This window comes from Schistocerca serialis, chromosome 5 (genome assembly GCF_023864345.2).
Source record: "Schistocerca serialis cubense isolate TAMUIC-IGC-003099 chromosome 5, iqSchSeri2.2, whole genome shotgun sequence".
Taxonomy (NCBI): Eukaryota; Metazoa; Arthropoda; class Insecta; order Orthoptera; family Acrididae; genus Schistocerca; species Schistocerca serialis.
Window position 1 is genome coordinate 839,147,996 of NC_064642.1, and position 15,435 is coordinate 839,163,430.

General features: G+C 42.1%; 1 protein-coding gene across 1 annotated transcript in view; it reads left to right on the plus strand.

Moving 5' to 3' along the window:
• LOC126480969 (molybdenum cofactor biosynthesis protein 1-like) overlaps positions 1–15,435 on the plus strand; it is a 343,445-nt gene that overhangs the window by 232,993 nt on the left and 95,017 nt on the right. The gene's annotated exons all lie outside the window — the stretch shown is intronic.

The following is a 15,435-nucleotide window of genomic DNA, read 5'->3' on the forward strand; positions in this document are numbered from 1 at the left end:
GTCAGATACTAGAATCTGTGTTTGTGGGATCACGGATCCCTTACAGTGTTCAAGACAAGTTCTTTGGACCTTAATGATCTGTGATGATTCTTTTCTTTCCTAAGCTAATGTCGAAAATCTGTTTTGTCTGCAGAAGTGTGCAATATGAATATTACACAAAGTTGATAGGAACATCTCACATAAATCTCCTCAGTGGCTGTAGATTTCACAATCTTGCAGGAGTGGATATAAGGGGAGGTCATTGCAATGATGATAACTACCACCCACTTCCCAAACAACATATTATACTGGGGTGCCCTTAAGAAGGCAGCAGTGTGGTTCATTCCGTGCAGAAAGAGATGGGGAATGCTTTATGGTGCTGTCTGTGTGTTCTCTCTCTCTCTCTCTTTCTCTCTGTCCCACGACTCACATTTCAGCTACTTCCAACCCTCGTATCTGGCACAGGCCACTGTGTCTGCTTCTGACTCTGCCTAGTAGAATTTATGCGGTCGGAAAGCTATCGCTGTTGCTTTCTAATGTAATACTTGTCATGTTTCCTTTATGCCAGCCATTGTGAACACTAATGGCTAAGTAACCTCATCATACCTAAATGCCTTGTATCGTACACGCACCCCAAAATGCACACTACAGACAGATGTGGCAGAACGACACGATGTCTTTATATTTTTTACTTCACCAATTTCCAAATGCACACATAACTTTTGGAGAAGGAGGTAGCATGGAAACAGAAGTGTGTCAAAAATGCCAAGTTCTTCCAGCAATGACAAGCTACATGTAATAAAGGACACTTTTCAGTTGCTCGTGCTAGGGTCTGCCCACAAGGACATGCTTTTGGTCTGATTGACAACATTCCAGCCGGGTAAAGCTGCACACCACTGGGTTGAACATACCAGGTGTCAACAACAGATCCGATACAACAACAACAGAAAGAATGACTTCCCGAACACAGTTGGAAATCATTGATAGAAACAGTTTTCCCCTCATTCACATGTGTTTGCAGACCTCTGTTCAGTCATAATGTTTATTGAAATGATGATGGTGAGCACACACTTTGACAGAGTTCAACTTGGTTGTTACGTGATTGTTCAGATTTTTCCTTATTTCCTCCTCCCTTTTCTCTTCCCAAAATCGTTTCATTCATTGACTGTGTTCTTGTTTCCTTTGATATGTACATATTTTCTCTGTTTTCTTCCTTCCCTTTACTTCAAGTTTTATGTTCATAATTTTGATTCTGAATTTGTCTCTTTCATTCATCATTTCCATTCTGATTCCTGCTCGTTTTAGCCTTCTTCTATTTCTTGAAACCAACTGGTTTTTTTCGATTTAGGCATTTACTACATCCTAAATCCCTTTGTGAATCTGTTGCTGTTCATTGTGTGTATGTGTCCACAGAATGTTTGTGGGTGTTTTCTGATTGTGACTGAGTCTGCCTCTGTGTTCTTATAATTCTCTGGTTGATCTCTTCATCCATATGCCATCTCTGTACACTGCTCCAAAAAATTTTCTGAGGATTTTGCATTGTATTCTTTCTGCTTTGTGGTGCCTGGTCCTCAGATTGTGGTCATTTCTGATGCGAAGAGTGCTTCTGATACTATAACTGTATTGTAGCGCATGTGTTTGCCTTGTACTGAAATGTTTCTTTTATTATAGTGTGTCCATGTCAGTTTGTACACTTTCTGAAGTTCTTTTGTTTGTCCTATGTTTTCTTCCTTCTTTGATCCACCTATTTGTATTGTTACTATTATATTGAATAATTTAATATATTTTTGTGTGTTTATTATTGTTATTAAAATTGTAGATGTCTGTCGTATGCTAACAGTGAGGTTGCTAGCGAGTTGCATTTTTGAGGGAAGCTGGGTGAGGGGGGTGGAAACAATAACAAACCATCACTCCCCCAACCCCCCCCCCCCAAATAACCAAACCCTGGGTGCCAATACATTTGCTCTGTATAGGTGTTTGTGTCCAGAAGTAAGAGTCAATTTAGCAAAAAAAGGCAAAGGAAAGCTTCATGTTCTGGCCCACATAAAAACCAGATGACCAACCACAGTGTAATCCTCTGCAATGGCATCACTGAAATCAGTATCGTGGGGGCGGGGGGGGGGGGGGGGGTGAGTCAGCACACCCTGTTCTGGTCACTGCCAGCTTTCTTGACCTCAGAGTCACTACGCCTCAGTCCAACAGTTCCTCAATGGGCATCACAAGGCTTGGTGCACCTCGTTCCAGTCCTCCCACCAAGGAAAACTACGGGCAGTACTACGGGTGAGTCGCAGCTGAGCAGCTGCCTTCCCCCTGTACCTGCAGTAGCTGCGAGAGGATATTTGTGTTACATATATGCTAAAACTGGCGTAGATGCCACAGGACACTCTTTGGAGTGTCACTAATAAGCACACGCTGCTACACACTTGACAGTGCTAGGTGGCCAAGAGTTCTGGCTCAAAGTTCCTGCAACTGTGGTTGGAACTTCCCCAGTGTGACTCTCCCATTCTTTAATAGGGTATTTCAGTGTCCGGGGCACGTTCACATTGGACAACACTGTCCAGTACAGGCCTGCTGTCCACCACCCGTGCTCTCTTGCACTGTGCATTGCATCTTGCACAAGTGAGTCATAAGGACTCCCCTCTTCTGTATGTACACTAGAAAAGCAAAATTGTCTTTTCAGACGAAAAAGTAAAATTGTCTCATATCCACATTCTATCCTTAAAAGTATCCTTATGTCTGGGAGACGGCAGATCCACCGAGCAGATCCCACCCAACGACCCGTAGCAAGACTGCAGCACAAGAGGCAGGAGTGCCATCTGTTCCCTTCAATGTTTCTGTCTTGCTTTGCCACCTATCAGTAAGTGATGAACCAGCTAAATCTGGACTTTGCTGCCACAAATCAAGAAGCAATGGCTCGGAGACAGCATGAGCTCATTGTCCAACTGACGGGTGGAAGCAACGCAACAGCAACAGCAACACCAACACCAGTCACACCACCAGTGAATATACTAGAGAGGCCCTCAATATCACCGCAGTAGTCCTCGAGCTGGAAGTGACAGCTCCGTGGAACAAAGATGGACCTTCGAAGCTGGTGGGTCCAAAATGGAATCAGCAGCAACATACACGAACAACTGAGCCTACTGACTCACACGGCAAATGCAGCGTGCTTTTACCAACACCAGTTCTGAGCATCGGTAATATGAGCGCCCATACAAACAATTTTGCAGCACCTCAACTACACAACACTAACCCAGCCGCTACGCAGAACACTACACCGACTGGCTTCCCACTGGTCATAATACACAATTACACTTGCCCCGGCAAGCTAAAAAAGACATTTGTAGAATGTCACTCCCCACAATATACCAAACACAAAACTCACAAGGGACCATGTATCACTGTATGTATGCAACAAAACAGATTGCACAAATCTCCTGAAATTCGTCAAAGCTGGGGGAATTGAGTATCATAAATATAGCACCCAAGGGGGAAAAACTCGAATGTACATCATGAAAGGAGTTGACACCACAACCCTCAATGACATTCTTCATGGTATAATCACAGCTCTCAGCTGGGACTGTGAGAGCATGAGATGAATTCTGGGATTCGTGACACACAGACTGCAGCCAAACTATTTAGTGGATTTGGACGACACAGCTTACTCCTGCAACTTTCTGACGCAGATGCTCCTGCTTCACATGGTCGTAGTAGAAATATACACACTTCCGTGTGTCCCCCAACAGTGCCACCACTGCCAGCAGATTGGCCGTGCGGCACCCGATGTGAACTGGCACACAGTGCTGCAAATGCACTGGTAACCATGTAGCACGACACTTTAAACTTGGTACAACTATCAAATGTACCAAATGTGGAGGGGTCCATGTGCAAACTACAGATGGTGTGCAGCATACAAAGAAGCTCTAAGGTGCAAAAGTGCCAAAGACAGACAAGTGGTAACCAGAACAGCTCCAAGACACTCCCCACCCCCCAACCAGTAAGGTGTGGAATCTCTTTTACTGGCATTGTCAGTGGAAGTGGATGAACTGAGGATGCACAGAGCTCCACAAACTCATGGCACACTCCCACAACAACAGAACCACAACCCACACCTGCAATGCTAGAAACTGCCCCTGTACTGATGACAACACTGCCGGTCCCAGACAACACCAAGTCAACTCTGTCTAGGCCAGATTGTGACACTCGTGTTATCACAGAAGACACACCCAAACTAGGGCAACCACAAACACACGAAATGAAACAGAGGTACCCAAAAAACAAAAGAGGGGACACTATCACACCACAACAAATACACCAACAACAGACCAGACAAACATAGGAACACATTAAAAGGAACAATGTAACCGTAACTCACACTCTTGCCCCCCTCACCACAGCAATAACACAGGTGACCCCAGATGAAATACGAACCATGAATAACACACAAGCCAGCCCATCCAGTACACCAACATAAGGACCACCAGCCACCAACACCACCGCCAACACTTTGGCTGACATAACAAACATTCTCACCACAATCAGAGGCATAGTGGAGACACTATTCCCCACTCACGTGGCTTAAGATCCTCTTGAGGCTCTTCATCATAACGCATGCACAAACTCATGACGGCTACACCCAGCCATTGCATGGCTGCTATACAAACTGCTATCACCACACCGCCCACACTCTTCCATAGATAATACACCACAAAACACAAACAACAGTACTTTGACTCAGATGCTATTCTGGAATGCAGATGGGATTGGCAACAAAAGGGCAGAGCTAGCTGCATTTATGGAGGAGAAGGGAATCTGGAATGCTCTCATGAACAAAGCTTAACTCCAGTCACACAAACAACTACTCTTCCCAAGATATTACATCTACTGTACTGACCACCTGAAGGCACAACTGTAGGTGGAACAGCAATCATCATATATTGAGACAAAGAATACACAAATATTAAGATCCCTGAACCTGCAAGACTAGAAGCCACAGCTGTTAGGGTCAAGTCAACTGAGTGAACACTACATTGATATCGATATACAATTGATCTGGTAATATCATAACAAGCGATATCAGCACAATACTCAACATAGCATAGTGACTAATAGCCACTGGTGATGTTAATGCTAAACACTCTGCTTGGAACTAACAAAGATCAAACACCATTAGCAAAAAAACTATGCGAACATGCACTGCTCCCAAACTACATTACACTAGTGCCAGCTGAGGTGACACTTAAAACGGGGAACAGAGACTAAATGTGATAGACATTAGATGTGATTGGCATTATAGTCACAATCAACATTGAAATTATACATGATTTGGCCTCACCAAACACCTGTAATACTTTACTTGGAAGAAACACAGCAGTATGATGAATCTCACAGGATACTGAGCTACAAGCGTGTGAATTGGGCATTGTTCAAGGAAATGCTTGAAAAGTCATATCCCACAAATTCCCAAAATTACACAAAGCAGGAAACTTGTTGAAGCTGTCAAAGCCCTTACCACCGCCTTACAGACCAGCATACTCCATGGAGGAGAAGCATGAGCTGATGACCAGAACACTAGCAACATCATTCACACTGAATCTGGCTCCTTCCAATCCAGCACTGCTACTTGAAATGAACCAGGAGGTTACATGGCTTGTAACCCAGCCCACGTGCAATGTAACAATACATACTGCTACACATGAAATTACACAGGTTATTAAGCACAAAACAGCTAGAAAAGCTCCTGGTCCCAATCACTTTCAAAACCGTGTCACCCAGGAGTTCACAAATAAAGCTATAGAGCATCTCACACATATGACGAATACCATTCTACAACATCAACACTTCCCTGTCCTGATGTTCAGGAAGCCAGGGAAATACCACTCCCTACCACAAAATTATGGAGCCATCAGCCTGCTGAGCTCCCTGAATAAGATTGTTGAGAAGATGATTCTCAAACATCTTACTATGCACTGCAACACCAATCACTCGCTGAGACTGGAGCAATTTGGATTCTGCAATCACCACTCCACAACACAACAACTCTTCGGTGTAGTAGAACATATTACACACACCCCCAACACCAACAAAGCTACAGGAGTGCTGTTCTTGGTCTTCAGTCATCTACGGCACAATCGTCTCATTCGCAAACTCTGCACTGCTAGTCTCTCCAACGAGTTCATGCATCTTACACACTCATATCTCACCCACAGAAGCTTCAACACCGACGTTCAGGGCAAACAGTCAACACAACACAGTATACAAGTGGGAGTACCCCAAGGCAGCATCCAAGGGCCCCTCTTGTTTAATCTCTACGTCAATGACTTTCCAACTGAACAAAACACAATGGCAACCATCTATGCAGATGACATTACCATCTTAGTGCAAGACTGGAAACCATCAGGCATAATTTGCAACTGCAAACAAAACTGCCTAGCTGGAACGACAGTGTGTTAAAGCAAATGCTGACAAGTGTGAAGCAGTTCTGTTCACTGACAAACCATAACAACTACACAATCATTAAGTGTTCTGGCATACCCACAAGCTCTGGAATGAAAATTAAGATTGCAAGAGCTAAGAAGGCAGTGAACACACCGTCAGCGAATAGCCCACTGGCAAGGACCACACCACGACGGGAGCAGGCCCCTAGACAAAGAGAATATAAGTGCCACTCCTGCCAGCCTCGGCCACTCAGTATTTGGACAGGATTAGGACAGTATACGGACAGGCCTAGCGCTGAATGCTACAATAACAGTTATTAGTGATCCACAAACTGTGTGTCAAACTTGCACGAACATTGTACATAGCAAAGGACTCGGATTTATACTGCATGTCGCCTATTGCTTGCGACACCATTGTAAATTCCAGGTTAAGCATTGTCAAACTTCTTATTTGTAATAAAAACTATTAATGTTGTTTGCTTGAATTGTTGTATAGCATTTTGAGAATGCAGCATCCTTTAGGCACCCTATATGAGATGAGTGGGCAGGACCCCACATTAAGACTGAAGACAAATAACACTACACACACGCCCAATACGTTTCAGTGTGAAAGTCAAATACTTCAGTGACTGGCCAACTGAGCAAATGCAAGGCTCAAACAGTGTTACTCTAAGCTCAACAGGTAAAGCACACTGAATAGGAGGGTATCGAGGTCTGTGTACATGATACTGATTAGATCCATGATGATACATGCAGCTGCAGTCTGGGGTTACGTGGCTCTGACCGCCTGTGCCGCCTACAGGTGATACACAACGAAGTGCACCACAGTCCACACACACTGTCGATCTTCACAGAGAATACTGCCTTGAGACTCACACACAGATATTCAAAAAACTCACCACACGACTGTAAAGGAACTTGAGACACTCTGACAATTATTTCATTCTTAACCTGGGAAACTACGACCACAACCACGGGTGAAAACACAACTGCTGAAAAACACTTCTATCTAGGGACAATTAATCACCTGTGGACAGCACAAGCTCACAGACAAAATAAACACTGGTGAATCCCTGCATTACAGCAAAACTAAATGGCATTGCCAGCTGCAAATATCTAGCTGACCAACTGGCAATACAGGAAAGCAGTATTGCACACTAAACATAAACATATCCAACCAAACCTCTTTATGGCCAATTGACCACTCGTATAACGACCTTGGCATGTTACAAGTACAGATGCTGCAGGTGGCCCAGGAGACACTGAGGTGCACAGCCCAGGAGTACCCCTCCTCAATAGGACTGACACTCGTAAAGAGTGTTTTAAGCTGCGACAATGGTATCGAGCATCGCACGATACCCAAAACTAACGACAACCTCACCCTTGCAGACAGAAAGAAACTGTTACTGCTCTTACTATCTGTCCAGACTATTGCAGAAGTTCTTTTCCTTTGGTGCTTGCCTCGGCACTTTTCTCCCTCTGCCCTTAAAACTGCTACGTTCTGCTCACTTCTCGACCACTTCTGTCGCCTCAAAGTGCCTGTATTAGTGGGTAATCCTACGGACAACATCATGACCCCACATCCTGTGCACTTCTCAATTGTAACGAAGCAAACGGAGGTGATGGTAGAACTTTGGTGATGGTCACCATGTCAGTGTGGGTGTGGAGTAGCTTCGCCCCTTAAAAAAAAAGGCATTACCACGAATTGGACCTGGGTCCTCCACATAGCAGCAAGATATGCTGACCTTGAGCTGCTGAAATGGACAAGAGAGAATTTAGCATTAATTGCAAAGTTTGCAACCATAACAATCACAATATAAATAATTTCCATAGAGAATATGCATTGAAGCTTAGGGTTAAGAAAACTGTTTTATATTCAGGTGCAACACCCTTTTAACATCTGCCAGCTGACATTAGGAGCAGTCGGGAAATCCCCAAATATTCAAAATTAAAGTAAAAAATGTTTTATTAGCCAGTACACCAATAATTTACCTGGATATGTGAATTTACCTACCTGTCCCACCTCAAATACACAACACACAAACACTTTCTAACAGAAGACCATATTTAGCCATGCAACATATTCTCTAGGAGCAGACAGGAATGCCTTTTGAAGCGGTGATTACATCATAATAATAGCCTATGTGCAGGTACGGTTGGTCCTCCACAGAACAGAAACTACTGTACCGGTCCCAACGTGGCATTGACAGCATAAAGGGCATTGCACAAGAAGGAAGTATATGAATTTATCAGAATAAGTTTAGATGACAGTGTCCTGTGTAAAATTAAATGCTTATTTAGCATGAAGTATTAAATCAAAATAGTGGCAGAGCAGTTTAAGTAGCAGAGCATTGGCTTTTTTCAAGTAGTTGCTTCTCTGTATATTTATAAAAATAAAATGATGTAGAACTGATCCCCTTGAATAATGATTAATGTGAGCAGATTAGTAGTAGATGAAAATGTTTGTTAGTAGTTCAGTGGCACTTCTCACTTACTCGTTTTACACCCCTGAAGGCTCTCATCGGTGATGGAGCTGTTGGAATATTACATGTGAATGGATGGCTGAACTCGATAATTTTCAAGGTATTCAATATTCTTGTACAGTGCATTCAAAACAAAGTTATATAAAAATGAAGAGGGATGTGTACTTCATAAACTGGCTTGACAACAAGTACACAACGAAGCAGTGTGATGTAGCTTACTCAAGGACCTCAGTTTCGCAGGAGACCCTGAGGCAACAAGTACACGCATCATGTTTGTTCACTGTTTTTTATTGCCTGTGCTCGAGCACAGTATGAAATGTATTAATTTTTATGGAGTCAGCTATCCATCCAATTTCCTTCTCCAATCTGGGGCTGCTTCCCATCTCTAATTAATTTGTCATTAACAGGATGTTAATTGTAATATTCCCTTTATTGAACCCATTTTCAGCAAATTGCTAAGCTGGTAATCTTCCTTTCTGTATTGAATAATAATAGTAACTCTGACATTTACATGAAGAGACATACCAGCAACAGCATTTAGCTGTCTTTTAAACTTCATTTGATGCATCCAGAACATTGGAGATATACTGCAAAGTCAGTAGGACATATTTACTGAGAAAAATCATTCACGACACACTTGCTTCCACTGAACGCATCCACACCCATTAATGTACAGGCAAAAATCCACAAAACCTAACATTCTAGAAGTGGAACAAAATGAATAATATTTTTCAAATACAGTGCTTAAAAAAGTTTCACACTGCCCCCACAGCTTGCAAACTTTGTTTTTAACCCATTTGTGGGCACATTTTTTGTAGCAGCCCTGTAAAGTTAATTGTTTTGGTATCATTTTAGAAGTTTCAACTAAATTTAATTTTTGATTATTTTATTTTTGTGATTTAGGAGCAAAAAACTATAGTAGTAAGTATACTTCCCACTGTCTTTAGTAAGCTGTTATGAGTTACTACTACATGTGAAAAAAAGGAATTTTCTGTTTTTATTTGACTATCTATTTTACAATCCTAGAAACTTCATTTAACACTACTTAAAGAAACGAGCTGAGGCAAGTCGCAATAGCATATATTGCAGAATGAAACAATGTGTTCTGTTGTAACAAGTGACAACAGCACTGATGTCATGACAAACAGGCACCAGTGGTTTAGCATATTATCACAAAAGGTCAACCACGTCCAGAGGAGGTACAACATTTTCCCAAGAGCATAGTAAAACAACTAAATTAGTGGTAAGTATGGTCAGTTGGTGGTAAGTATCTTTTCTGCAGTCCAAAAAAGAAATTAATTTTGTGGTAAGTATATTCTTCTTGTATCATGGAAAAATTACTTTGGTAGTAAGCATACTTCCCAGTGGCCTTCAAAACAACATTATTTGGTGGCACATATATTTGCAACTGCTTCTGAAAGGAACAAGTGACATTTAATGACAATTAAAAGCTACATTTCATAACAGACAGAAAGTTCAGCTGGTGCAGCAAACTAACATCAGGTGCCAGGTGCATACAGAGCTCGTATGATGTGTTCTCAGGAATACAGTAAAGAAATACAGTTGATGGTAAGTACACGTCCCACATCCTGTGAAATGGTAAAATCAGGAACTTCTCTCAAAATATATCGAGCGAGGTGGCACAGTGGAGAGCTCACTGGACTCACATTCAGGGCGACTAACAGTTAAAGTCCATGCATTACTCTCCTGTGGCAACCTGTTCATCTCAGAGTAGCCCTTTCAACCTACAGCCTCAATTATCTGCTGGATGTATTCCAATCTCTGTTTTCCTCTACAGTTTTTGCTCTCTACAGCTCCATCTAGTCCACCCAGACTTGGGATTCCTGAGCTTTCTCTAAATCAGTACAGGCAAATTCCCAGATGGTTTCTCTGAAAGGGCACAATAAATAGCCTTCCCATCCTTGAAACAATCAGAGTTTGTGCTCAGACACTAAAGACCTCAGTGTTTATGGGACATTAAACACTTATCTTCCTTCATTTCTCCTTTCTCAATATTCTTTTGTCCACCAGAAATCACTAAGTACAACTGACTGTGTAATGTAGGTGAAAGCGAACCTGCACTCTCATTTACTTTAGCAGAGTGCATTGTGTCTCCATTCGTTAATGGGACAGTGTGACTCACGTGGGCTGTACAGTCTGTCAACCTGCTGCAAAGAGTCACTTAAGGCTTTTACTGGTCATGAGAGATATACTTAGCAGTAGCTGTGTTTCTTTACTGCATTTATGGGAATACATTGAACCACTTCTGCATGCTCCTGGCATCCAGTGATAGTCCGCTGCACCAGTTTACTTTCTTTTTGTTATGAAATATAGCTTTTAGGGCTGTGAGAAGTATACAGCCCACCAAATAACAGTGTTTTAATGGCTCTTGGAAAATATGCTTTCCATCAAAATAGTTTCTCAAAATGGTTTGGGAAGTACACTTACTGTATTTACCCGAATCTAAGCCACACTGGAATCTAAGCCGCACCTGAAAAATGAGACTCGAAATCAAGGAAAAAAATTTTTCCCGAATCTAAGCCCCACTTGAAATTTGTGACTCAAAATTCAAGGGGGAGAAACGTTTTAGACCACATCTCCAAACCGAAACAAAGTTGGTCCATTTAGGTCGAATGAATGACGATACAGCTACAGTAGTTTGGTGCGTGTGGTAAACTTAGCAGTTAAGCTTTACCACGTAGTCATTGCTATGCGTCAGGCTCTCCGTCCGCATTTATACTAGAGAGTCTTTTTCAAGTGCTTCGTCTGGTTTGAATTGATTGCTTATTTTTCTTTGATCTGATAAGTGCCGTTCTCTTTGTTACATTACAAATGTAATGTATTGCGAATATATAGAAAGAAGGATCCTTTATTGTATGATTATATGATAGCGGAACAAACACTGGCAGCAGTTACTTCTGTAAAATATCTGGGAGTATGCGTGCGGAACGATTTGAAGTGGAATGATCATATAAAATTAATTGTTGGTAAGGCGGGTACCAGGTTGAGATTCATTGGGAGAGTGCTTAGAAAATGTAGTCCATCAACAAAGGAGGTGGCTTACAAAACGCTCGTTCAACCTATACTTGAGTATTGCTCATCAGTGTGGGATCCGTACCAGATCGGTCTGACGGAGGAGATAGAGAAGATCCAAAGAAGAGCGGCGCGTTTCGTCACAGGCTTATTTGGTAACCGTGATAGCGTTACGGAGATGTTTAATAAACTCAAGTGGCAGACTCTGCAAGAGAGGCGCTCTGCATCGCGGTGTAGCTTGCTCGCCAGGTTTCGAGAGGGTGTGTTTCTGGATGAGGTATCGAATATATTGCTTCCCCCTACTTATACCCCCCAAGGAGATCACGAATGTAAAATTAGAGAGATTAGAGCGCGCACGGAGGCTTTCAGACAGTCGTTCTTCCCGCGAACCATACGCGACTGGAACAGGAAAGGGAGGTAATGACAGTGGCACGTAAAGTGCCCTCTGCCACACACCATTGGGTGGCTTGCGGAGTATCAATGTAGATGTAGATGTAGATGTATAGGTGTTTCCATCACTCTAAGCTCAAAATGCATTATAGGACTGTGCCATGCATTGTTTGTCGCATTCTGATTATGCGTGTTTACGGCCTGTCGCCGCTCGCGGGATGGCTTGCTTTTGCGCACGCTACCGCCGCTTACAATTAAAAAAAAAAAAAAAAGAGAGAGGAATCGTCTCATCAGTGAGACAATGGCAAGAGACTGCTATTTGTTGTTACTTACACTGCTGGTTTCTTTGATAATGATCAACAAGAACCATATAATAGACTGCATATGATAGATGTTCCAAACGAAAGTTTAGCGAAAAATTTTCTCCGTTTGAAAATTTTTGCAGACGCCTCTTTAGTGCATTACATTCTGCACAGAAATTAGAGCCATCTTAGGTTTAAAAATCTAGTCAGTTGCCGTGCTTCATTTCTGACTGTATCACTATTCAGCATAGGAATAATACGAATATAAACATGACATGATATATATATTCTTCCGCGTTTGCTGTTGTCTCACTCTAGTTTCGTAGTTTATTAGGAAGACAGGATTTAAATGAGATAGCAGGAATCACGTAGGAATACATGGCAAAATGTTTACATTCGTATTATTCCTATGGTGAAGAGAATACTGCATGTGATTCACAATTCATAAAAGTAGCTATTAACAACCATCTCTTGTCAGAGGTAGGACAAAAATTCAGAACGTAGACTTGGCCATATTGACAAACATCCCAAACAGTCTTCCAGTCGGATTTTCATAGTACATTGAAAGGCTGCAACATTCAGAGATGAAGAATATGGAATTTGTATTTACTTTGTTGGATAAAGTATGAAAATGCAGTGGTCGAAACTCGGGGCAGAGAAAAAAGCTCGTCTTCCACCCCCCCCCCCCCCCCCCCCCCCCCACCACCCTCCACCGTTTTTTTTTTAATTTGTTTACTGACGCAGAGGTTTTGGCGCCAGTATTTATCTTTGTGCCTGCAAAGCATGCCTGTGTAGTGCTACATATATTCGACGGCAGAAGTTAGTTGTGGCGGCACCTACCAACATTTTTCAGAACTTCCGCTTACTTTGCACTTGATTCTAAGCTGCAGGTGGTGTTTTGGATTACAAAAACCGGAAAAAAGTGCAGCTTAGATTTGAGTAAATACGGTATTACACAATTATGTCTTTTGTGAATCTCGGGAAGCACACTTGCCAACCACTTAGTGGTTTTACAAAGCTTTTGGGAATATATATTACCATCTGTTGATGTACCTGGTATCTTGTGATAGTACACTGTACCAGATGCATAAAAATTGCTACAACAAACAGTTTTTGTTTGTTGTCAGATCACTACTATCGTCACTTGTGTAGTTGGAAAAAAAAAATTGCCTCATTTTCACAGTGGAAAATAGCAGCCCACAAAAGGGCTCTAGGAGAAATACACTACCACTACAGTTTTTGTCCTAAACCACAAAAATAAAATTACAAAAATAAATAAATAAACAAACTGATCACATGTCAAATATAACATCAAAAAATTTGACTTTGCAATGGGATTAAAGCGTTAATGCTTAAAGACTGCCCAAGCATTGTTACTTTACAGTAAGAATTTTTGTCAGCATGCAAAGTTACCACACAATTGGCAAAAGCTACAGCGACGTCATATGAACATTCCACAGCCTTTGCAGTAACAAAATGTTAAAAATCGGCACTACAGAGACTGCTCAGAGCCAACAACAACTGACGACTGCTAACTTCAAATTATAGCTGACAGGTAGTACCTCAGGAACTTACTGTAACTGCACTGTGACTTTTTTGCAGATAATGGGGAGAGCTGTGTTGACTCACACGGTACACAACCATCTCGACACATTCAGTGGGGTCTCTAGGTGTCCATTATGTACTACAGTACAAACCCCCGGGAATGTAGTGCACAAAGAATCGTGGTGTACATGGAAACCGGTGGATGGCAAGCGACAATCTTTTTAAGGAGCACTAGTGAGAAAATTTAGAGAAATGGCTGTTGACGCTGACTGCAGAACAATCTACTGCGACTAATGTACATTCCATGTAAGGGCCATGAAGACAAGTTTAGAGAGATTAGGGCTCATTCAGAGGCATATAGACAAGTCATTTTGCCCTCACTCTGTTTGTGGTGCAACAGGAAAGGAGATTACTAGTGGTGATACAGGGTGTCCTCCAGCGGAACTTGGATCAGTGGTATTGTATTCCTTTCACAATAAGTGAAGCATTTCTTTGATACCTGATGATCCTTGTAGAAGGGTGCGGAAATGGCCAGGTACCAATGCATGTCTCAAGTGTGAAGACCCACAGATTCAGCACATAGTTGAGTCAGTCTGGTTTTGGTCTTGTGTCACCTATGGATATCAAATGCCTCTAATAACTAGTAAGTATAATTTGAGAGCTGTGCAGTATCAGAACTGAATCCTCCAACCTACTGTTTAGCCAACAAAATGTCAAAATTTCAGCAATGGGTCTCTCGACAAATAGTGCACTATGGCGTAGGTCCTGTTCTTAGCATGCATTTATTGTAATTTCCTGCTTAATGCAAAGTCATAAGCAATTGGAAAAAAGCACGGTAATTCCTGTATATAAGAAGAGTAAAAAAATGGACCCGCAACATTACAAACCAATATCCTTAACACTGGTTTGCTGCAGAATTCTTGAATGTATTTTCACTTTGATTTCCACGAGACAGAAAAGCTTCTGTTCACAAATCAGCACAGATTTAGAAATCATCGTTCGTGTGAAACTCGACTTGCTCCTTTCTCACAAGATATCCTGCAAATCAGCAATGAAGGGAACAGGCAGATTCCACATTGCTGTTTCCAGAAAGTGTTTGCCACAGTGCGCCACTGCATACTGTTGATGAAGGTCTGAAATTACAGATTAGGTTTCAAGATATGTGAATGGCTCGAGATGACTTCTTGTGTAGCAGAAGCCAGAATGTCGTCCTTGATGGTGAGTGTTCATCAGAGGCAGGGGTATTGGGGTTATTCTCAGGAGTGCCCC